This window comes from Syzygium oleosum, unplaced genomic scaffold (assembly GCF_021117445.2).
Source record: "Syzygium oleosum isolate NSW1041296 unplaced genomic scaffold, Sole_v2.1 Sole_v2.03, whole genome shotgun sequence".
In the NCBI taxonomy this organism is placed as follows: Eukaryota; Viridiplantae; Streptophyta; class Magnoliopsida; order Myrtales; family Myrtaceae; genus Syzygium; species Syzygium oleosum.
Window position 1 is genome coordinate 10,518,338 of NW_026607487.1, and position 26,319 is coordinate 10,544,656.

Consider the following 26,319-nt stretch of genomic DNA (forward strand, 5'->3'; position numbering starts at 1 on the left):
TCAAATTATAATGTGATGGTATATTCCAACTTTAGTGCATGCAAGCTTGAATAGCATATTCATAGAGAAAATATAACTGAGGAGAAATATTTTGGAGATGTTGTGGCAGCGAATCTTTGCCCTTTGACACGTGGACCATGGAGAAAATAATTTGTTGAAGTGAACGGTAGATGGGAATAGTGAAATGGAAGTTTGGCGTTTGGTAGTAGGTATATATTTAAATAAATATTGGGTTAATTCCAAAAAAAAGCACCAACTTTATGTCGAGGGACAATTTTGGCCCAAACTTTTTTTTGTCCCATAAAAAAGCACCAACTTTAGGTCGAGGGACAATTCTGGCCCAAACTTTTTTTTGTCTCGTAAAAAAACACCAACTTTCATTTAAATCCCAAATTTGGCCCTCTATTGACTTTCTGTATGAAGTTACCCTTGTTTGAGAAAAAAAGTTATGGTGGTGAGCCTAGCAAATCTCATCCATGGCGTCTGTCGACGGACAGTAGTCTACAGCTTCAAATTACGACAAAACGACGAAGTTTGGCCAGAAAGATTCAATCTGGAGATATTTTTTACTTGCCAGTGAAGTGAAGGAGACGAATAGTTTCACCGTTATTCTTCAAGCTGTGGTTCAGAGAATAAAACAATGAATAATGCTTTAAATCCAGTCAGCAAGTTACGTTGATTTATTGCTAAGGTGGAATCGTCAAGTTGGAAAATCAATGGTTTTAAGTCAATAAGGGCCAGATTTGGGATTTAAGTGAAAGTTGGTGCTTTTTTACTAGACAAAAAATAGTTCGGGCCAGAATTATCCCTCGATCTAAAGTTGATGCTTTTTACGGGACCAAAAAAAGTTCGGGCCATAATTGTCAATCGACCTAAAGTTGATGCTTTTTTATGGAACAAAAAAAAGTTCGGGTCAAAATTGTCCCTCGACTTAAAGTTTGTGCTTTTTTTTGGAATTAACCCTTTAAATATTATGAAACTATTTACCTTACCAAAAAAAAAATATTATGAAACGATTGATGTCTAGTCAACTCATTATCCAAAAACATTATACCTTTAAAGTGTCTTTAGTGTGGGTTTTAGACGTAGATTCCAGGAAAAACGATCAAAAAAAGTAGCAAACCTCTTGCACATACTCAAATTGCTGTATTTAGGTCTCCATATCTTTTAAGTAATTTTCGATAGTATATATCTTCAAGATAGCGTGTTTGGATTGTGGATGCGTATGGATTTCCCCAAAACTGCAAGACGGAGCTGGTTCCTTTTAGCGATTTCCACATCGCACTGGACAAATCACGTGGGAAACTCGGAAGCCATCCTAAGCAATTCCTAAAGTTCTAAGGCTACTGAGTATTATTAAGGGCGGTGAAAAGACACAAAATTTCCGCGTCAGGTCATTCAAACGAACGGTCCGTTCTGAAGTTTCGATGCGCTGGTTCAACCGTACACAATAACTAATGTATGTTTTCCGTTATTATTGTTTTCTCTTTTGATGAGTTACGCATCTTTTCTGTTGAGGCCCCTTATTTGCTGCTTATTTTCGGCGATTCTCCATTCTGAATTTGTTTTGCATCGTGCCTTCCAATATGAAACTTACCTCTTGCTCTGCCAAAACATGAGGTCCGTCGTCAACCATGGCTGAATTTGGAGATGTAAACATTGGTCCCGTTTGGTATTGGAAGGGTCCAGAAAATCTGCAGATTGGCCTAGTACAATTCTCATATACATGTAAGAAGGAACATTGGAATATTCCCAAAAGTGTGTCATCGAGATCGCATGCTTTGAGAAAAGAGCAAGAAGAACCATAAATTGTTCATTTGATTCTACCTAATTCAGATGGGATGCTGACCGCCTTTAGGGAACGTCATACATAAAACATGATAAGCAAAATTCATAGAAGACTAGCGAATAGTAATTACTTTTTGAGATAGGGAAAGCACAAAACGGAAAGATTGTGTTAGCTTCCAAAGAATTGACGATTGTTCAGATACCACAAAAAGAAAAGGCATCTTTCATCTAGACGATGTCAAGAACCGCATTCCTTTCTCAAGATGAAGTTGACAGCGTCCTCAATAGTATCCACAACCTGCATAGGTAAACATAAAAGAGTTCAACTAGGATGAGCAACTTTCGAATTCATTTTTCACCTTGGAAATTTTACAGAGAAGACAAACTCCCAGCAAAAGTGGCTTTCGATTATGCATGGTTTTGAAAGACCAACATTTTGCTAGGCTGAAGAGGGAAAGGGTTCGTTCGGTCATGTTTCACCCAACCAAAATTAGAAACTACAGATCACCCAGAGCATAGCAAATCAAGGTATATAAGTATTGGAGGATTATCCACGCTGACACCTCAAATTCTTAAGGCTATGTCTGGCTCATGGCCATGGAATCATGAAAAGGAATTCCAATCTAAGCAATCAAATTCCTAGGAGTGGGGTTCTTTCTTTCTTTATTGTTTGGTTTCAAGTTACCAATGAAGAGAGAAATGTCCAATGTGAGTTGCAAAATGAGGTTAAAACATGTAAGAAATGGAATCCATCTCCAATCAACATATACAAAGCGGATAGCGAAAAACTAGGGATAGAAACAGAATGAAGAACCACATAAGATCCCTCAACAATTTCCCGATTATTGTTCTCTAAATGATTTTACAGTCCACAACAAACCCATTATATACAACTCGTCAAAATCTCGCAAGTCAATCATTTCACACAAAATCCGCATCGATGAAGATGAAGCCATTCCCATGTACCTTCAAACTACTTCATAGCAGTTACCTCAAGCCATCGTGATATTCTCATCCTCATCGTGTTTTGAGTCAAAGACCCAATCACAATAACAAATGGAGTGACAGCAACTCAGCCGAGTTTGTAAATGGAACTTTGTGTCCCCACCCAAGCCTACGTGATGCTCGTAGCTGACATCTTCATAAAGAATCCAAACAGGTTTCACAATGGCGAGAGAGAGAAATGATTTCACCTAGTAGAGGAATGTGAGGGCTATGGAATCAAGATGCAGGCGAAACTCACATGGGAAGGATTTGAAGATGATGAATGGAGAGAGAGAGAGAGAGAAAGAAAGAGAGAGAGTTCTGGTTTGTAGGATTTGAAGATGATGAAGCTCAGATAAATAAGTGGGTTGGGTTAACGAATGTTTTTCTTTTCTAGGAATCCCAGTACCACCTCTACTTTAGCAATCCAATTCTGAAATTTTAGAAGAATCCGTTACCTAGGCGCTTTGATTCTGCGATCATAAATCCATCCAAAGATGAGTTGCAATGAGATTCCATTTTCTGTTGTTTTTTACTCCAAGGTGAACCAAACAAGGCCTAAGTGATTACACAATGTACTTACTTCTTAATGTTTTCCCGGTGGAATCAAAGATCTGCAGTCTCAACAAGACTTTCTGCTAGGATCACAGGTATAAAATCTCTAAACCAAAGAAGTGAACATGCTGGAATGCACACAATCCGCTCACTTAGAAACCTACCATCAACTCACCCCAACATACATATAAGGAGAGATAAGAGGGAGAGATAGAGAGATGTGTGAATTTTGTTAAAAGTACAAATACCTACCAAGTCCGCAGGGAACTCTGAATGATTATCTTTTCCCTTGAATACCCCAGTCCTTGTTAGTATAGAAAACCAAGGATCTCCTGCCTGAAGGAGTTGTTAGCAGTATTGGTGATTATGTTCGGAAATAAAATTACTGATATGATAAAATACGTTTCTCGTTATAAAATATACCTCTCGTGCGCCTCTAATGTCGATTTTTGGATTATCTCCTATCATGTACAGGGTTTTCAAATAACGAATTCCAGAGTTTGTAGTATTCTCCACGTCTAGGTTGCTTAAATAAGATGGCATAAGAGTCCTTAACACGGTCCCAGCATTTCCATAGACAAATGGATTTGGCTTCCCATATGATGTAAAAGCCAGCGGAATGGGATGTATTCTGCAGAACAGAGAGAAGTAAACAATGTGCAACATAAGATTGAAGATCAATGCATGTTGCTATCCTGCATTGAGTCAAATTAGGCCTACACAAGGATCTATAGGCCATTCTTTAATGTTTTGTCGAGAATATTTAGATCAAATTCCATGCAGAACTAAACATTGAGAAGCTGAAACCTCACTATCTTACCTATTATAGATTGCTTCTAATGCAATCCTGAAAGCTCCCATACCCAGACGTTCAGCAGGAAAAGTAGCCTGCCTTTACACTTTGTCAGCTAGTCATCAGCCAGTCTTTAGTTCCACTAAGGCTTCAAAAACTCAAGATTGCAGCTGGCATCACAAACGGCATAGCTTACCTGGTATTCTAGGTCATCATTTGCAAAAAACAGGTGCGGTTGCTTTCCAGTCCCCCTTCCAGGAAGCCCTCCAGTTCTCAACAAGTCACAGAGCACCTAAACCCAAACTTAATTATCACAGAATTATTTAAATGTACACAGACAGACAGATAGATGATAACACTCCATTTTATCACTTCTTTCAAACTATATTTCAGCACCCACTAGACTTCTAAAAAGATGATGACTAAAGTAGCAGAGTAGTTACTGAACGAACAAACAAAGCCTAGTGCCTTTTGATAATCAGTTCAAAGATTTAGAACTCGCGTGACTAAAAGCCCAGTATGAACTCAACAGCGAATTAGATAATCTAAGAAAGGACAAGATCTTTAGAGTGGTCACAACCTGAATGTCTCTGCTCCAGTTAACAGAATCACTGACTATGAATGCTGCCTTAACTCTGTGTTTGCACGGCAATTTTTCTCTTCGCCATCTTATTAGAAGTGCTATTCTGGTCAACGTCTGGCTTAGTTGTCCATTTCTTGTACAGTGCCAGTGGATCAATGGCATCAAAGTAGCTAGTGTACTCATCAATTGACAGAACATTTCTGTATAGAAAAGACATAAGCAGAAAAGGGTCAACCGGAGAAAAGAAATAAGAGAATCAAGCTATTGGAGTTCTCGTTTCAGGTGAAACAGTATTGAACACAGACAGCTAAGATGATATATGGAGAAGACTTGTGTGCGATTACTGGAGTCCCTGAGAACTTGAGCGATTTTATTAACTTTGCTTGTGCCTATATATCACCTAGACATTAAAGTTATATCCTTCATTATCAATTTTGTTAAATACATATCTTGATCCTTATTGCCTCTCTCTCTCTTTCCCCCCTCCCCCCACACCACACAGCTGCATGCACAAGCAAGTAATTGAGACATGCTGGGTACATTTGTGAACCTAGAGAAGTGGTCAAAATATTTACTTGTATCCATATTCAGACATCACAGCAGCAGGTTCTCCTTTGCCTACAGCAACGACAAGTTCGTTCTCAAATCTGTGCAAAAACCTCAATTAGGAAACAGATTAATAAAATAGAAGAGCGTATTCGTGAGTAAAATAGAGGAGCCCACGCAGTATCCTAGTAGAATAGTTAGTACATGCATTGGCACCCTTCTGTGTCTTTTCTATTCGTATAATATAATACAGGCAGTGCATTTCCCTAGTTTCCAAGAACAAAGCACGTGAGACGAAGAAATGAGACATGTTCTTTGATATCCATATACACACACTAGATATGTACATTCAACAAAGTCTATTTTCACAGGTTTGAACCTACTAATTTGTGTACCCGTAAATAATTCTTGTACAGGAGAATTCGCATCAAACTAATAATACACAAGCACAATATTTTATTTTGCGATCGTAGATTTTCATAATCGTGATAGAGATACATGAAAAAAGCAAATGCAATCTCAGTTCTGATTTACATTAGCATGCTGCATTTCTCGTTGGAAGTTGGTCATAGAGATAATCCATCAAATCCATACCTATTTACCAGTTGTTTAAAAGGTGTGTGGCCCTGTATGACCTGCAAAGTATCTTGGTCAAAAGATGAGAGTCAAACAAAACAAAGCAATTCCGGACCTGATAACAAGCAGAATTGTGAGGGCAAGCAGATTTTGTAAAACAAGAGACGAACTACCTGTGAAGGTAAAATGTTGACTCCAAATAGTTGACCTAAGTCCTGGGCTCTTTTGGATTCAGAAAATCCACCCCCTGCATCAGCCATTGCTATTAGCCGCGTGCAGTAAAAGGTAAACATCGATTCTTTAAGAATTAACACGCGAATTTTCTTATTTCAAGGCAGTAGCATATTGAACAATGAAAGGTAAGGGCATCTCAAAAGGCATCACAGATCAAAGTGCTTGAATGACTTAAACATAAGATAGCAGCAATCTCGAAATCATCAAGAAGATTACTATTAGATCTTAAAAGTACTGATACTTGCTGATAAATGCATAATCAACCACAATAAGAGTATGATGTCCAGCATGCAACTTGAAAACTTTAGTTGGACCATTATATCGCGGCACGCTCAGCGCTGATGATTCTATAGAACGATCACATTTGCTAACACGTGTCAAAAGTGAGGAATGCAATAATAAAAGTTACTAACACATTAGAGCAAGTACGAGGACCTGTTGAAGTATACCGACCACGAACACTCACCATTTGTCAAGAACACAAAAGGTATCTTCAGCTTTCCTGAAAAGATGTAGAACATAAAGTAAGTGATAGCTGGTTATCAAATAGCAGATACGAATCTCGATGTCCACCGCCCTTACAGTCCATCAGAAAATTCGGTAGCGATCAGTGCAAAAACATGAATTCGCAACGTAAGCATCGGAAAACACGCGAAACACCAAGATCACTTGCACGACATAACACAAGCCCCGCAGGTATGCCAGCAAGCGAAAGCGAAAGCTTTACCAGAATCATCGTACAATCTCTGGAGCGCGCGCGGAGAACCGCCGACGGGAGCATGACCGAGGAGAACCACGCCGTCGATGTCGAAGGCAATGCCGAACGAAGGCCTGCGATGAAAACCGACGATCGTTCGATTCGATCACGGACAAAAAGAGAGAACGAAAAATTATTATCGGGAAATCACGAGGCGTCGAAGCGCGACCGAACACAACACACCGATCCGATTGCGAGCTGAGTCGTCGCGAGGACGGAGCGAGCGAGCGAGCGAGCGAGCTTCAACTGTCCCAGACTCGATCAACAAGAGAGAGAGAGAGAGAGAGAATGGCCCCCAATTGCTGAGAGTCTTCGTGTTCGATTGTTCAGTTGCCGCGAATTAGGCCCGTTGAAATGATGGGCGGGCCTTCTTTCGGATCCGAGCTCAGCTCTTAAGGCTGGATTTTAGGCTTCGTTTGTGTCATGAAATATGAATAATTTAAAAAATATTTTTCTAAAAATGATCGTTCATCGCCCTTCAAATAATTGATTGATAAAAAAAATTAATATCGACAATAGTATATATCTAAACATTTTCTTGGATTTATTCATTTTTTGTTGGTGACACAAGCGATTATTTTTTTGGAAAAATATTTTTCAAATCATTCATTTTCCGTGAAACAAACAGAGCCTAAGTGAATGCTTTTGGGCTTTTCTTTTCTTTTTTCGTTTTCTTCTTTTGTAATTTTCTCTGTCTTTTCTATTTCCTCGTAGCGTAATTCGGATGAGTTGCACAAATACTTCTACAGTTTTAGGCCTCCAACCAATTTAAGGTCGCGCTTTGCCAAAAACCTTGCAAAATCATTAAATTCCGAAAATTGCTCCTTTCACGACTATACTTGATGCGAACAACCAACACATCGAGCACCTCCAACACCATTGCTCTAACATGTGTTTGGAGGTTCACAGTTTGAGGGGATAAGATTTTGGCGGAAGGGTCAAGAAAAACAATCGGGTGCGAAAATGAGAAATTATCACATGCTTTACAAAGCACGTGAGCCAATATCATCTCGATCATTAATCATGTAGATCTTGCTATGGGCCCACTCGATCAATCAATGAATCGGGCTCGACACTGATTGATAGAGACCATGCGATACCGTTTACGGACGTGACCTGGGCCCAACTCGGCTAAGATAAAAGAGAACCACGTCCAATTCACCTCTCTTTCAAGCCTTCTAAAATGTCGGAAAAGTGTTGTAAGATCCCCCCTAAAACTTGAAGAAACTGCCTGTCTTAGATGGACACATCGAAACTGCCAATCCAGGTCCTCGCGTTGGTCTTAATCTTATCTATATCTCTCTTATGGGTCACTCACGTGACTCATGTCCATACGACACAGAGAACAACCTGTCGCCAACTAATCAGAGCGATGGAATCAAACGCTTGACGCAGACGGAGTCCATGACCGATAGCGAAGGAACTTTGCTTAATGGGAAAGCAATTAATACGTGGAAATTGTCCAAAAAAATCATAAATTTATTGCTAATTTATCAATTTAGTCCTGAACTTTTTAATTTTACTAATTGAATCCTAAGCATTTTTACGTTTTGCCAATTGAGTCTATCCAGCCAATTTTAATATGTGGACACTAGTAGTACCACGTAGGACAATTGACACTGATGCGGATAATTTTTAATAATATTCATAATATTTTTCAAAATTTTTTATTGTTTTCTTCTTTTTTCTTTTCCTTTTTTTCCTATCAAGTTTGCAGATTTGCCAAGCACGATTCTCATGTACATGTAAGAAGGAACATTGGAATATCTCCCAAAGTATGTCATCAAGATCGCATGCGTTGAGAAAAGAGCAAGAAGAACCATAAATTGTTCATTTGATTCTACCTAATTCAAGTGGGATGCTGACCGCCTTCGGGGAACGTCATACATGAAACATGATAAACAAAATTCATAGAAGACTAACGAATACTGGTTACTTTTTGAGATAGGGAAAATACAAAATGGAAAAAGCGTATCAATTTTCAAAGAATTGACTGTTGTTCGGATACCACAGAAAGAAAATACATCTTTCGTCTAAATAGGCATATGTCAAGAACCGCATTCCTTTCTCAAGATGAAGTCGACGACGTCCTCAACAGTATCCACGACCTGCATAGGTAAACATAAAAGAGTTCGACTAGGATGAGCTGTTTTCGAATTCATTTTTGACCTTGGAAATTTTAGAGAGGTCAAGTTCCCAACAAAAGTGGCTTTCGATTATGCACAGTTTTCAAAGACCGACATTTTGCTAGGCTGAAGAGGGAAAGAGTACGATCAGTCATGTTTCATCCAACCAAAGTTAGAATTCACAGATCACCCAGAGCATAGCAAATCAAGGTATGTGAATATGGGAGGATTATCCACGCTGACACCTCAAACACTTAAGGCCATGTTTGGCTCATGGCCACGGAATCATGAAAAGGAATCCCAATCTCAGCAATCAAATTCCTAGGAGTGGGGTTCTTTCTTTCTTCATTGTTTGGTTTCAAATCACCAATGAAGAGAGAAATGTCCAACGTGAGTTGCAAAATGAGTTTAAAACATGTAAGAAATGGAATGCTTCTCCAATCAACATACACAAAGCGGACAGCGAAAATCTAGGGATAAGAAACAAAATGAAGAACCACATAAGATCCCTCGATAATTTCCCAATTATTGTCCTCTAAATGATTTTACAGTTCACAACAAACCCATTGTAGATAACTCGTCAAAATCTCGTTAATCAAGCATTTCACGCAAAATCCGCAGCGATGAAGATGAAGCCATTCCCGTGTAACTTCAAAGTACTTCACAACAATTACCTCACGCCAGTATGATATTCCAATCCTTATCGTGTTTTGAGTCAAAAGACCCAATCACAAGAACAAATGGAGTGACAACAACTCAGCCGAGTTTGTAAATGGAACTTTATGTCCCCGCCCAAGCCAACGTGATGCTCGGAGCTGACATCTACTTAAAGAATCCAAACAAGTTTCACAGTGGCAAGAGAGGGAAATGATTTCACCTAGTAGAGGAATGGGAGGGCTATGGAATCAAGAGGCGGGCAAAACTCACGTGGGAAGGATTTGAAGATGATGAACGGACAGAGAGAGAGAGAGAGAGAGAGAGTTCTGGTATTGTAGGATTTGAAGATGATGATGAAGCTCAGACAAATGGATGCTGCATTTTTAAGGAGAATCCGTTCCCTAGGCACTTTGATTCTGCGATCATAAATCCATCCAAAGATGAGTTGCAATGGGATTCCATTTCCTTCGCAAGGTGAACCAAACAAGGCCTAAGTGAGTGATTACACAATGTACTTACCACGAGATGAGTTGCAATTACATTGGGATTCCATTTCTTTTTTTAGTTCTTTCCTCTGCCTTTACTCGCCAATCCATGAGAATCCCCGGCCCATTCAACCTTCGTCGGGTCCTCTTTCATTCAGCAATCAATAATTTAACGAATATTTTCCTAAAAAGGGTCGCTTATATCGCTCAAAATAATTATTTAATAAAAAATAATTTATTATCTACAACAATTTATGTCTAAATATTTTTCGTAGACTGCAAAAATATTTTTAGTTCGTTCGTTTTTTTAAGCAATACAAGCGATCATTTTTAGGAAAATATTTTTTAAATCATTCAATTTTCACGAAACAAACGGAGCCTTAATCAAAGCTACACCCTTTGCGTCCGTGCTATAGTCCCATCTTCATTCTTGAACGTATTAATTAATCACCGGGCCCAAAGTAATGCAAAATCTCTTGTTCTCTAAGTAGGCATAATTACTCTAACAGCTTCTTCTTCTTTTTTTTACTCTAACATCCTTTCATCAGCTAACATTTAATTTTTCTCGTGGACCAATAGCATCTGTTTTTATGGTCTTCGTAGTCAAAAGCTAAATTGGAAATTAGATTACTTTTTTGAACGCGAGAGATTATGAAAAGCCAAAAGAAGCAAAGATGAATTGACGGGAAAAGTGCTGAATAAGTCTTAAACCTTTTGAGAAAGTACCAATTTAGTCCTAAACCTATTTTTGGTGCCAATTGAGTCCTAAACCTTTTGATATAGTGCCAATTCAGTCATTTTGGCCGGATTTTGCTGACGTGGACGTCAGCCGGCCAGCGACCGGTCACCGGAGCTGACGTGAACAAAATTTAATAATATTTGTAATATTTTTTTGAATTTTTTTTTCTTTTTTTCTTCTTTTTTTTTCTTCTCCCTCTTCCTCCAGCCAGTCGCCAGAGCGGCGACCGGCCGGAGGCCAGAGGCCGGCGAGGTCGAACTCGCCGGCCACTGGCGAGGCTCGCCTTCGCCGTCGCCGGCGAGGGCGAGCCTCGCGGCCAGGCTAGGCGAGGCTCGCCGGCCCTCGCCATGGCCGGGCGAGGTCGGGCCTCGCCCGGCCGCCGCCGAGCCTCTCCCGGCCCTCGCCGGACCTCGCGACCTGCGGCGAGGGCGGCGAGCCTCGCCGGCGGGCGGGCGAGGCCGGACCTCGCCGGATCTGGCGAGGTCGACCTCGACCGGCCATGGCGAGGGTCGAGCGAGCCTCGCCAGTGGCCGGCATGGCTCGCCCTCCGGCCGGCGAGGTCGACCTCGCCGACCTCTGGCCTCCGGCCGGTCGCCGCTCCGGCGACCGGCTGGAGGAAGAGGGAGAAGAAAAAAAAATTCAAAAAAATATTAAAATATTATTAAATTTTGTCCACGTCAGCTCCGGTGACCGGTCGCTGGCCGGCCGACGTCCACGTCAGCAAAATCCGGCCAAAAGGACTGAATTGGCACTATATCAAAAGGTTTAGGACTCAATTGGCACTAAAAATAGGTTTAGGACTAATTTGGCACTACCCCAAAAGGTTTAGGACTTATTCGGCACTTTTCCCATGAATTGACTGTTTATGTTAGCCATCAAATAAACAAACAAACGGAGAAAGTTATGCGGATGCAATCCTAATTTTTTTCCCACGTAAGTTTAAGACTACATTGGTTCAACTAAAAAGTTTATACCTCATTGGTTCGAGCTTCGGTACAATAACTTTAGGACAGATTGTGCAATTATTCCGGAAATATGACAATTCGGTTTTCTCAACCCCATGCTTGCGCTCAACTCAATACTGTATATATGCTCGCATTAAACTCGATTCAACTCAAATATTAAAAACTAAAGGGAAAATTCCAAATAAGGGGCAGAAGTGAGATCATTTTTAAAATAAAAAAAAAAGACCCAAAGTGGATATTATTTCAAATAAGGACTTGAAGTGATCAAATCCGTCTCAAATAAGAGCCTAAACTCGCTGGTCGGCAAACACTTAATTTTTCCGGCGACTAGAATAGGGCAATTTTGTCCGAAACAAAATCTGGATAAAAATTAAGAAGAAAAATTTGACTTAGCGTTGATGTGGCGGCACATCAGTAAAAGTTTAAAAAAACTAACTCATCATAACGTATTGTTCATCTTCTTTGAAGTTATTGTTTATCGTCTTCAACCACACGATCGCTCGGCCAAACTCCGCAGGTGCACGTTCGTCATTGTCGCCTGGACATCCGGGAGTGTCCGCCGTAGCTACTGGCCACGGTGGCCGCAAGCTTCAAGGTGGATCTGGCTTCGAAGCTTGCGAGGTTGTATTAATGGAATATATTGATGGCGATCTTGGTCTTTTTAGTTTTTGGGAAGAAATTGGTCTGGATCGGGTTAGTTCTTAGTGAATTGCTGCCTAATTCTCCCCCAACTATTTACCATTAATCTTGGAAATCCATCAAATAAGGGAAATTTTCCACACTTTTCTTTGACAAACCCTGCTGCACTCACCGAAAGCTTGTGTACGCCACTTCTTGGTTTATCGTCCCATCGACCAATAGCATTTGATTTTATGGTCTTGGTCGTGTGAGAAAATGTGATTTCCGTCCCCACCATCTCCTCATCGACTCCGTAGCATTTTGCTTGTTTTTCCTACAACTGCTCCATCATTGCCTTGGAACGCGTTGACGCGGCCGCATTCTACGACTTTTAGCCATCTCGTACGGGATGATCCAGCCGGAAATGTTGTCTAGCAAAATCCTAATTCTCCCCATTTTCTTAAGGTATTGATTTTATGTTCAATTGGAAACCCTAATTAGCCACCCCCGGTCAAAATACCGCTAGTTCACTCTCCTCTTTCGAAAGGCCGATCCGCATCGATAGCAAAAGAGAGAAGAGGGGTTGTCGAGATAATAATTACATAGCGCTTCTGTGCGTATCGTGTTTAGAGATCGTGGGCAAACGAAAAATCAACATAATAAGGGGAGTTGAGTAGATTGGTATCGATGCAAAGTTTGACTTGAAATCGATGCTTTGATGTTGAATCGTGAATATGAACAAAATTTGGTTTTCGAATCCCTATGCTCGAGCTCAACTCGATATAGTATGTCGGGCTCGAAATTGAATTCGATTCAACTCGATTCTACTCATTTATAACTTGTTACGAAGGATGTTTCTTTCTTTTTTTCCGAATCATATACTGTACCTTCTACGAAGCCTGGTCATGCCATTCGATTGCTTTATCTTTCGACTCTATCTAGCCTAGTGTTTGATTGGTGGTTTGGTTATCTAGTTTAGCATTGTCTAAGCTCGATAATATTTTGATAATAGTTTATAGATGCCAGACCCATAATATCCTATATGTTGTAAAATTAATGCACGAAAACGCTAACTGGATCTTGCAATTCAAGTCAATGCAAGAAAATCAAAAAAAATAAACGATGAACAATAAATGACACTAGAGATTTACATGATTCGGTCCGAGTGTCGATACCTACATCTACGAAAAAAGCCGGTAATGAATAATCCACTAAAATTGGATAATCGGAGTTACAATCGCTCACGCGTTCGAGTATTTTCCACACCTAAATTATACCATAACCCAAAATATTTACAAATAAAGAATTTACTTGGACGTAAAACTCACAACACAAATCACGTGCGCACGGCCAAAGAAACGGAGTGTTCTCTGTTCGTTCGTTCGTCTACATCAAGAGCTCGTGGTCATGCCATTCGATTGCTTTATCTTTCGACTCTATCTAGCCTAGTGTTTGATTGGTGGTTTGGTTATCTAGTTTAGCATTGTCTAAGCTCGATAATATTTTGATAATAGTTTATAGATGCCAGACCTATAATATCCTATATGTTGTATATGTTGTAAAATTAATGCACGAAAACGCTAACTGGATCTTGCAATTCAAGTCAATGCAAGAAAATCAAAAAAATAAACGATGAACAATAAATGGCACTAGAGATTTACGTGGTTCGGTCCGAGTGTCGATACCTACATCTACGAAAAAAGCCGGTAATGAATAATCCACTAAAATTGGATAATTGGAGTTACAATCGCTCACGCGTTTGAGTATTTTCCACACCTAAATTATACCATAACCCAAAATATTTACAAATAAAGAATTTACTTGGACGTAAAACTCACAACACAAATCACGTGCGCACGGCCAAAGAAACGGAGTGTTCTCTGTTCGTTCGTCTACATCAAGAGCTCGTGGTGTGGCTGCGTTCTTGGGAGTCCACACACTTGGAGTCCGCACACTGGCGGCTTCAACGAGGAGAAGGGAATATTACAGAAACCCTTGTGGGCCTTTATTTTGTCTTGCAATTATAGTGCCCATCTTTTTTTTTTTTTACGTTGGGCATGATAACTATTATGTTGCTCTATTATTAGTCCAATCTGCTGTAACAATGGTGAGTCCAACTCTTGAATTTCATTATGCGGTCAAACTTGGATATTTATCCTATTAAATCGGATTTCGTAAACGGTTCAAACTCGAGACATAATTTAACATCCTAGATCAAATAAGGTTTGAGTCAAAGCAAGGTTTATTTTTTTTATATATATATTTTTGGTCTGAAAATTAGGTTTGTTGGCTCAAATATAGATATCATCCATTGACCATAAAGACTTTGAGGAGTTTGTGTCACAACCACACTTCCAGTTCCATTCACTCACTCACGGGACACTTTCTAGAGTAACCCGTCCCTTGCACTTCATTTTGGATCGGGATTAATAATAATTCCACCTGTACATATTGGAGTACGAGAGGCCAGCCCAAAAGAGCCAATAAAATAGTCCATTCTATTTTGCGAGTATCGCTACGTGGCTTAGTTCCGATGATTCTCTTAGGAATATGAGGTAATAATGGAGCAAATCTGTCAAACGGTTCTCGACGAGAGCAGGAATGCTCTTTTATCATGTATGTGGATCATTTGGTCAATTTACGACGATTTGTATCGAAATTACGGAAAAAAAAAACGCAAAGAGTTATAATTTTCGTTATGATGCGAGAATCTATTTCTCGAAGACCATAGAACTGCTCATGTATTATGAGAAGAAATTCGATAAACCCTCCGACGCAAAAGTTATTCTTCCCATGAAATCTCCAACATTGTACAGTAGAAGTAGACGACCGTGCGTCGTTCAAGTTTCACACACAAACATAAATAGAAGCTTCCAAATTCACTTGCCACACAACAAGATGAGAAAAAACTTCGGTAATTTCTGTCTCTATCTGTTGTCTGGCTACCCTTCACTACGGTTACTCTGCCACGCACACTGAGGGCAAGCATATGATGAAGAATATCGTCCTCCTTTGTAATGGCATCTCGGACAATGAGCTGGTAAGCCCATCGGGATGAAGATTGGCGGATGCGCGGGAGGAGGAGGCGGCTTCGGTTGCTTACCGTCATCTTTCTTCTCTTCTTTTTTGGGAGCTGGAGCCGGAGCCGGAGCCGGAGGAGCTGGCTTTGCCACGGCCGCTTTTTTCCAGATTTTCTTCTCTCGCCTCCAGATGTAGTAGAAAAGGAAACCACAGAGAATGACGACAACAATGACTACGCCAACAATAACCCACGTTGGAGTTTTATCGTCGTCAGACGATACAGAATTCGGATCGATCCATGCTGACGGAGGAGGAAAGTACCGGAAAGCCGGATGAGTTTGTGGATAGTTACTGTTCTCCATCAAAAAAACTCTGTGGAGGTAGTTCAATGCAAGCGCCGAGCGGTGAGTTTACAGACATATTATGAAGCATCAATTCATAAGGCAATAACTTTTTCATCATGATGAAATGAGAATATCATATGATCCGAACGCGAGATCGAGATAATTCGACACGGAATCCGGTGAGATATAATACGATCCGAAGTAGGTGGTTGCACGTACCTTCACAAGAAGAACCGAGCAAACCAGTGAAGGATGTTGTTGCTCCAATTTTTTACGCGACCTGCAAAGAAGTGAGAATTCTCATTAGGTAGCATCTAGTTATAATGGCTCTCTATCTAATCCCCCACGTGAGTGGGTGCGTGTTTTAATTTAATACGTCACCTGCTTTACTGTGAGGGTGTGCGCACGATGTAATAATTGAAGAAGATAGGACAAAGAGTAGGGAATATCATTCGCCTACCCCCATTGAATTCGAGAGTACTTTCGTTTTGCGAAAAATAAGTAATTTGAAAATTACTTTTCGAAAAATAATCACTTATATCATTTATAAAAATAAATTAATAGAAAAATTTTTCATCGCCCACGAAAATAATTAGGCATGAATTGTTATCGATACTAATTTTTCTAAACCATATGAGTAATCATTTTTCGAAAAATGTTCTCCAAATTATCCATTTTTCGCGAAACGAGCGCACACCCTGAGTATTTATACATGCTCATAATCATCTTTCTTCATGTAGCCTATGGTGGGAATAGGCGTTCTACTCAAATTATAATGTGATGGTATATTCCAACTTTAGTGCATGCAAGATTGAATAGCATATTCATAGAGAAAATTTAACTGAGGAGAAAAATTTTGGAGATGTTGTGGCAGCGAATCTTTGCCCTTTGACACGTAGACCATGGAGAAAATAATTTGTTGAAGTGAAGGGTAGATGGGGATAGTGAAATGGAAGTTCGGCGTTTGGCAGTAGGTATATATTTAAATATTGTGAAACGATTGATGTCTAATCGACTCATTATCCAAAAACATTATACCTTTAAAGTGTCTTTAGTGTGGGTTTTAGACGTAGATTCAGGAAAAACGATCAAAAAAAGTAGCAAACCTCTTGCACATACTCAAATTGCTGTATTTAGGTCTCCATATCTTTTAAGTAATTTTCGATAGTATATATCTTCAAGATAGCGTGTTTGGATTGTGGATGCGTATGAATTTCCCCAAAACTGCAAGACGGAGCTGGTTCCTTTTAGCGATTTCCACATCGCACTGGACAAATCACTTGGGAAACTCGAAAGCCATCCTAAGCAAGTCCTAAAGTTCTAAGGCTACTGAGTATTAAGGGCGGTGAAAAGATAGAAAATTTCCGCATCATGTCATTCAAACGATCAGTTCGTTCTTAAGTTTCGATATGCTGGTTCAACCGTGCACAATAACTAATGTATGTTTTCCGTTATTATTGTTATCTCTTTTGATAAGTTACGCATCTTTTCTGTTGAGGCCCCTTACTTGCTGCTTATTTTCGGCGATTCTCCATTCTGAATTTGTTTTGCATCGTGCCTTCCAATATGAAACTTACCTCTTGCTCTGCCAAAACATGAGGTCCGTCAACCATGGCTGAATTTGGAGATGTAAACATTGGTCCCGTTTGGTATTGGAAGGGTCCAGAAAATCTGCAGATTTGCAAAGTACAATTCTCATATACATGTAAGAAGGAACATTGGAATATTCCCAAAAGTGTCTCATCGAGATCGCATGCTTTGAGGAAAGAGCAAGAAGAACCATAAATTGTTCATTTGATTCTACCTAATTCAGATGGGATGCTGACCGCCTTTAGGGAACGTCATACATGAAACATGATAAACAAAATTCATAGACTAGCGAATAGTAGTTACTTTTTGAGATAGGGAAAACACAAAACGGAAAGATTATGTTAGCTTCCAAAGAATTGACGATTGTTCAGATACCACAGAAAGAAAAGGTATCTTTCATCTATACGATGTCAAGAACCGCATTCCTTCCTCAAGATGAAGTCGACAGCGTCCTCAACAGTATCCACAACCTGCATAGGTAAACATAAAAGAGTTCAACTAGGAAGAGCGATTTTCGAATTCATTTTTAACCTTGGAAATTTTACGGAGAAGACAAACTCCCAGCAAAAGTGGCTTTCGATTATGCATGGTTTTGAAAGACCGACATTTTGCTAGGCTAAAGAGGGAAAGGGTTCGTTCAATCATGTTTCACCCAACCAAAGTTAAAAACTATAGATCACCCAGAGCATAGCAAAGCAAGGTATATAAGTATGGGAGGATTATCCACGCTGACACCTCAAAAACTTAAGGCCATGTCTGGCTCATGGCCATGGAATCATGAAAAGGAATTCCAATCTAAGCAATCAAATTCCTAGGAGTGGGGTTTTTCTTTCTTTATTGTTTGGTTTCAAATTGCCAACGAAGAGAGAAACGTCCAGTGTGAGTTGCAAAATGAGGTTAAAACATGTAAGAAATGGAATCCATCTCCAATCAACATATACAAAGCGGATAGCGAAAAACTAGGATAGAAACAGAATGAAGAACCACACAAGATCCCTCAACAATTTCCCGATTATTGTTCTCTAAATGATTTTACAGTCCACAACAAACCCATTATATACAACTCATCAAAATCTCGCAAGTCAAGCATTTCACACAAAATCCGCATCGATGAAGACGAAGCCATTCCCATCTACCTTCAAACTACTTCATAGCAGTTACCTCAAGCCATCGTGATATTGTCATCCTCATCGTGTTTTGAGTCAAAGACCCAATCACAATAACAAATGGAGTGACAGCAACTCGGCCGAGTTTGTAAATGGAACTTTGTGTTCCCACCCAAGCCTATGTGATGCTCATAGCTCACGTCTTCATAAAGAATCCAACCAGGTTTCACAATGGCGAGAGAGAGAAATGATTTCACCTAGTAGAGGAATGTGAGGGCTATGGAATCAAGATGCAGGCGAAACTCACATAGGAAGGATTTGAAGATGATGAATGGAGAGAGAGAGAGAGAGTTCTGGTTTGTAGGATTGAAGATGATGAAGCTCAGACAAATAAGTGGGTTGGGTTAATGAATGTTTTTCTTTTCTAGGAATCCCAGTACCAGCTCTACTTTAGCAATCCAATTCTGAATTTTTAGAAGAATCCGTTACCTAGGGACTTTGATTCTGCGATCATAAATCCACCAAAGATGAGTTGCAATGAGATTCCATTTTCTGTTTTTTTTACTCCAAGGTGAACCAAACAAGGCCTAAGTGATTACACAATCTACTTACTTCTTAATGTTTTCCCGGTGGAATAAAAAATCTGCAGTCTCAACAAGACTTTCCGCTAGGATCACAGGTATAAAATCTCTAAACCAAAGAAGTGAACATGCTGGAATGCACATGATCCGCTCACTTAGAAACCTACCATCAACTCACCCCAACATACATATGAGGAGAGATAAGAGAGAGAGATAGTGAGATGTCTGAATTTTGTTAAAAGTACAAATACCTACCAAGTCCGCAGGGAACTCTGAATGATTATCTTTTCCCTTGAATACCCCAGTCCTTGTTAGTATAGAAAACCAAGGATCTCCTGCCTGAAGGAGTTGTTAGCAGTATTGGTGATTATGTTCGGAAATAAAATTACTGATATGATAAAATATGTTTCTCGTTATAAAATATACCTCTCGTGCGCCTCTAATGTCGATTTTTGGATTATCTCCTATCATGTACAGGGTTTTCAAATAACGAATGCCAGAGTTTGTAGTATTCTCCACATCTAGGTTGCTTAAATAAGATGGCATAAGATTCCTTAAAACGGTCTCAGCATTTCAGTAGACAAATGGATTTGGCTTCCCATATGAAGTAAATGCCAGCGGAATGGCATTTTTTCTGCAGAACAGAGAGAAGTAAACAATGTGCAACATAAGATTGAAGATCAATGCATGTTGCTATCCTGCATTGAGTCAAATTAGGCCTACACAAGGATCTATAGGTCATTCTTTAATGTTTTGTCGAGAATATTTAGATTAAATTCCATGCAGAACTAAACATTGAGAAGCTGAAACCTCACTATCTTACCTATTATAGATTGCTTCTAATGCAATCCTGAAAGCTCCCATACCCAGACGGACGTTCAGCAGGAAAAGTAGCCTGCCTTTACACTTTGTCAGCTAGTCATCAGCCAGTCTTTAGTTCCACTAAGGCTTCAAAAACTCAAGATTGCAGCTGGCATCACAAACGGCATAGCTTACCTGGTATTCTAGGTCATCATTTGCAAAAAACAGGTGCGGTTGCTTTCCAGTCCCCCTTCCAGGAAGCCCTCCAGTTCTCAACAAGTCACAGAGCACCTAAACCCAAACTTAATTATCGCAGAATTATTTAAATGTACACAGACAGATAGATAGATGATAACACTCCATTTGATCACTTCTTTCAAACTATATTTCAGCACCCACTAGACTTCTAAAAAGATGATGACTAAAGTAGCAGAGTAGTTACTGAACAAACAAACAAAGCCTAGTGCCTTTTGATAATCAGTTCAAAGATTTAGAACTCGCGTGACTAAAAGCCCAGTATGAACTCAACAGCGAATTAGATAATCTAAGAAAGAACAAGATCTTTAGAGTGGTCACAACCTGAATGTCTCTGCTCCAGTCAACAGAATCACTGACTATGAATGCTGCCTTAACTCTCTGTGTTTGCACGGCAATTTTTCTCTTCGCCATCTCATTAGAAGTGCTATTCTGGTCAACGTCTGGCTTAGTTGTCCATTTCTTGTACGGTGCCAGTGGATCAATGGCATCAAAGTAGCTAGTGTACTCATCAATTGACAAAACATTTCTGTATAGAAAAGACATAAGCAGAAAAGGGTCAACCGGAGAAAAGAAATAAGAGAATCAAGCTATTGGAGTTCTCGTTTCAGGTGAAACAGTATTGAACACGCAACAATTAAGATGATATATGGAGAAGACTTGTCTGCGACATCGGAGTCCCCGAGAACTTGAGCGATTTTATTAACTTTGCTTGTGCCTATATATCACCTAGACATTAAAGTTATATCCTTCATTATCAATTTTGTTAAATACATATCTTGATCCTTATTGCCTCTCTCTCTCTTTCCCCCCTCCCCCCACACCACACAGCTGCATGCACAAGCAAGTAATTGAGACATGCTGGATACATTTGTGAACCTAGAGAAGTGGTCAAAATATTTACTTGTATCCATATTCAGACATCACAGCAGCAGGTTCTCCTTTGCCTACAGCAACGACAAGATCGTTCTCAAATCTGTGCAAAAACCTCAATTAGGAAACAGATTAATAAAATAGAGTAGCGTTGTTGACACCTAATTTTTCCCTATCCGTTTTAGTTTAATTACATATAAAATTAGGGGTTAATTTTTTACCCCTAAAGATGAATAATTTTCATTTAATCACATGGCATATAGACATTAGGTGCATTAGCATCAATAGGGTTCATTAGACATATTTTGCTAATCTAAAAAAAAAAAAAAATCCGGGCCGATCCAACCCGGTTCGAGTGGGCCGGATCAGCCCGGCCCAGTTCTTTTTGCCCTTTTTCTTTTCCTTCCTGCGTGGGCCAGCCCAGTTTTCTTTCCTCTTTGGCCCAGCCCAGCACAATCTTCTCTTCCTTTCTGTCACTCTCGGCGAGGACGGGGACCAGGGACAACGTTACCAGAGAGCAGAACGGCGTCGAGGGGCAGCAGAGGAACTTGCCCAGCAGCAGGGGGCATCGTCGCGCGTCGAAGTGGGGCCAGAGATCAGGCGGCCAGTGGTCCCAAAAGGAAGTTCCTGATCCGGGATAAAAGGGAGCAAAGAGGAGGAATCAGGGGGAGAACAGAGAGAAGAAGAGAAAAAAGGAGAGAGTTTCAGCAGAGAAAGGGGAGATCGAGAGAAGGTTGAGGCGAACCAGAGAGGTCCGAGCTTCGTCCGCTCGCCAGAGGACCGCCTGAACCGTCGCCGAGCCCCCCCAGCCGTCGCGCCTCTCTCTCTCATCGGCCGCGAACCAGGTGGGTACTAGCTAAGGTCCCCTGTTTTTGCTTCCCCTTCTCCCGCCTCTCGGGTGCCGGGCACACCGAGCCTATTCGGTGGTCGCCCGGCCCCGTCGACCGAAGCAAACATTTTTTTTGACACCCAGTGAGGATGGTATGGATGTTATACGTCGAAAATCAACCGTGAACTTAGTCAAAATCGGATCTGTGATCCCATTTTTTAAACGCCCCCACATGTTCGACGAAATGCCAAAATGGGGTCCAAATGATTTTTTGTGGAATCGGTACTTAGAGCTTGGTTTTTCATGCTTGATTATTGCCTATGTGTGCTGAATAGTGACTAATCTCGTGTTTTTCTTTCGATTTTTCGGCACATTTCGTTGTTTCTCAACTTTGGCCATGGACGAGCGTGCAAGTTGGAGCCGCTGTTGGAGTCCCACCTTGTTAGTTTCCGATGCCTTATTTTGAGAATGTATGCTTGTTTGTGCGAGTTAAATGTCTATCGGAGGAGCCGAACATGGGATGGTCGGATAGTCAGTTTTGGGGTCGCCGGCGGGGAGTTCCGGTTTTTCTTCAAGTCGCCAGTATGGTCGCCGGGACGACGGCCAGCGATGACGGCGTAAGGCTAGCGTCCGCCGTCGGTGCTGTGGTCGGAGCCGACGGTCAGCGGTGGGTGTTCCCGGCGAAACCCCGGCGTGGCCTCGGCGAAGACGTTCTCGGTGAAGAGGGCCATTGAAGAAGAGATAAGTTCTGGGCAGAAGACACGAAGGGGAAGAAGGAGTAAAAAGAAAAAATAGAAAAAGAAACAAAAAAAAAAGAGAAAAGAAAAGGAAAAGAGAGAAAAAAGAAAAGAGAAGAAAAAAAATAATTTAAAAATCAAAATTTGAAAACTCAGGCGGGTCGGTAACCCGGGTCGGGCAGTCGGGCGGATCGGGTCAGGGGACCCGGTCGGAATCTTTATTTTATTAATAAAAATTTTCAAAAAAAATTCCAAAAAAAAATCGAAAATGTTTAAAAATCCCAAAAAAATTAATTAATAAAAAAAAATTTAAAAAAATTTAAAAAAATTCAGAAAATTCAAAAAAATTTAAAAATTCGGAAAAATTCGGAAATTTTCCAAAAAAATCAGAAAATTAGGAAATGTTCAGAAATTAGTTTTTGGCTTAATTTCACTAGATTTTAGGTTAAAAACTCAAAAAATAAAAAATAAAAAATGAGAAAAACCCTCTAAAAAATTCTCAAAAATCGGATAAGCCATTAGGGCTTTACCTTAGGGCTTTTGATTGCCTTTTTCTTTATAGAGACGATGCTAGGTCGCTAGTTGTTTATTTTCTTTATGATTATCTGGTTACGCACTTTTAATATATTGATTATTGTTTTCTATTTTTAGAACGGTTAGGCGGAATCTTAACTTTTTCGATAGGCTGCCCGGTACGTTAGTTTGCGAAAATTCAAGTTTAGGTACCGAAATGGCACTAGTTAGATCGCTAGTGTAATCAAGTCCCCGAATTTTAGAATCTCTGATTTCGCGCGTATCGAGATGACACTCCCGCGTCTCGATCAGGGTTTCTAGCTGACCCTTGATCATGGCTAGTGACGACTCCAATCAAATGCTTAAATTAGATAATTCTCGTCGCGCGAGGTATGAGCCTTGGGAGTGCCTCGGTCATTGGATTAATGAACCATTTGGTTCACCATTCAAACGAACCAATCGTTGTTCATATCCATCGACAAATACCTCTTGGCCTAAACCCGATCTTTGGTGGGGGTAGGTCGCGACAAGCGTATTCGTGAGTAAAATAGAGGAGCCCACGCAGTATCCTAGTAGAATAGTTAGTACATGCATTGGCACCCTTCTGTGTCTTTTCTATTCGTATAATATAATATAGGCAGTGCATTTCCCTAGTTTCCAAGAACAAAGCACATGAGACGAAGAAATGAGACATGTTCTTTGATATCCACATACACACAATAGATATGTACATTCAACAAAGTCTATTTTCACAGGTTTGAACCTACTAATTTGTGTACCCGTAAATAATTATTGTACAGGAGAATTCGCATCAAACTAATAATACACAAGCACAATATTTTATTTTGCGATCGTAGATTTTCATAATCGTGATAGAGATACATGAAAAAAGCAAATGCAATCTCAGTTCTGATTTACATTAGCATGCTTCATTTCTCGTTGGAAGTTGGTCATAGAGATAATCCATCAAATCCATACCTATTTACCAGTTGTTTAAAAGGTGTGTGGCTCTGTATGACCTGCAAAGTATCTTGGTCAAAAGATGAGAGGCAAACAAAACAAAGCAGTTCCGGACCTGATAACAAGCAGAATTGTGAGGGCAAGCAGATTTTGTAAAACAAGAGACGAACTACCTGCGAAGGTAAAATGTTGACTCCAAATAGTTGACCTAAGTCCTGGACTCTTTTGGGTTCAGAAAAACCACCCCCTGCATCAGCCATTGCTATTAGCCGCGTGCAGTAAAAGGTCAACATCGATTCTTTAAGAATTAACACGCGAATTTTCTTATTTCGAGGCAGTAGCATATTGAACAATGAAAGGTAAGGGCATCTCAAAAGGCGTCGCAGATCAAAGTGCTTGAAAGACTTAAACATAAGATAGCAGCAATCTCGAAATCATCAAGAAGATTACTATTAGATCTTAAAAGTACTGATACTTGCTGATAAATGCATAATCAACCACAATAAGAGTATGATGTCCAGCATGCAACTTGAAAACTTTAGTTGGACCATTATATCATGGCACGCTCACCGCTGCTGATTCTATAGAACGGTCACATTTGCTAACACGTGTCAAAAGTGAGGAATGTAATAGTAAAAGTTGCTAACACATTAGAGCAAGTACGAGGACCTGTTGAAGTATACCGATCACGAACACTCACCATTTGTCAAGAATACGAAAGGTATCTTCAGCTTCCCTGAAAAGATGTAGAACATAAAGTAAGCGATAGCTGGTTATCAAACAGCAGATACGAATCTCCATATCCACCGCCCTCATAGTCCATCAGAAGATTCGGTAGCAAATCAGTGCAAAAAACACGCATTCGCAACGTAAACATCGGAAAACACGCGAAAGAACAAGATCGTTAGCATGACACAAGGCCCCGCAGGTATTGTCACCAAGCGACAGCGACAGCTTTACCAGAATCATCGTACAATCTCTTGAGCGCGCGGGGAGAACCGCCGACGGGAGCATGGCCGAGGAGAACTACGCAGTCGATGGCGAAGGCAATGCCGAACGAAGGCCTGCGATGCAAACCACAATCGTTCGACTCGATCAAGGACGAGAAGAGACGGAAAAGTTTCGGAAATCACAAGCGTCGAAGCGGGACCGAACACAACACACCGATTCCATTGCGAGCTGACTCGTCGCGAGAATGAGCGCGAGACGAGCAGAGACGGTTGCTCTTGGCGGCGGCGGCTCCGCGAGGCGATTGCGAAAAGCTGGCGCCTCATCCTCCGCTCACGGCGAAAATCCGCTTCGGGAGATTTGAAAGAGCTCGAACGAACCATTGGGAAATGAAGCTCCGAGGAGGACGGAGCGAGCTTCCACTGTCCCAGACTCGATCAACGTGAGAGAAACAGAGAGAGAGAGAGAGAGAGAGAGTGGCCCAATTGCTGAGAGTCTTCGCGTTCGATTGTTCAGGGGCCGCGAATAGGCCAGTTGAGACGATGGAGGGGCCTCGACTATGGAATCCATCATTTCAACGGGCCTAATTCTTGAAAAATAAATAATTTAGAAAATATTTTCTCAAAAATAAATCCTAAAAAGATTCCATCATATTGATAACCGTTTCCTTCCGATGCGAGCTCAGGTCTTAAGCTAGATTTTAGGCTCCGTTTTTCTCGTGAAAAGTAAATGATTTTGAAAACATTTTCCTAAAAACGATAACTTATATCGTTTGAAATAGTTAGTCAACATAAATCTTTTTATGAATATTTTCTTGGATGATGAAAATATTTTTGTTTATTCATTTTTTGTAGGCGATGCAAGCGATCATTTTTAGGAAAGATATTTTTCAAATCATTCATTTTTCACAAAATAAACGAAGCCTTAGTAAATGATGTTGGGCTTTTCTTTTCTTCTTTCATTTTCTTCTTTTGTAATTTTCTCTATCTTTTCTATTTCTTCGTAGCGTAATTCGGATGAGTTGTGCAAATACTTCTACAATTTTAGGCCACCGACTAATTTAAGGTAGCACTTTACCAAAAACCTTGCAAAATCATTAAATTACGAAAATTGCTCCTTTCACGACTATACTTGATGTGAACAACCAACACATCGAGCACCTCCAACGCCGCTGCTCTAACATGCGTTTGGCAGTTCACAGTCCGAGGGGATAAGATTTTGGCGGAAGGGTCAAGAAAAACAATCGGGTGTGAAAATGAGAAATTATTACATGCTTTACAAAGCACGTGAGCCAATATCATCTCGATCATTAATCATGTAGACCTCGCTATGGGCCCACTTGATCAATCATTGAA

The 26,319-nt window shown here is 40.4% G+C and overlaps 3 pseudogenes; all 3 read right to left on the bottom strand.

The window, feature by feature from the left end:
• Positions 1-1,723: 1,723 nt before the first annotated feature.
• Positions 1,724-25,441, bottom strand: LOC115667541 (uncharacterized protein YKR070W-like; annotated as a pseudogene).
• Positions 15,097-16,075, bottom strand: LOC130137654 (uncharacterized; annotated as a pseudogene).
• The window catches only part of LOC130134628 (uncharacterized CDP-alcohol phosphatidyltransferase class-I family protein C22A12.08c-like), a 90,473-nt pseudogene continuing 83,376 nt past the window's right edge, over positions 19,223-26,319 (bottom strand).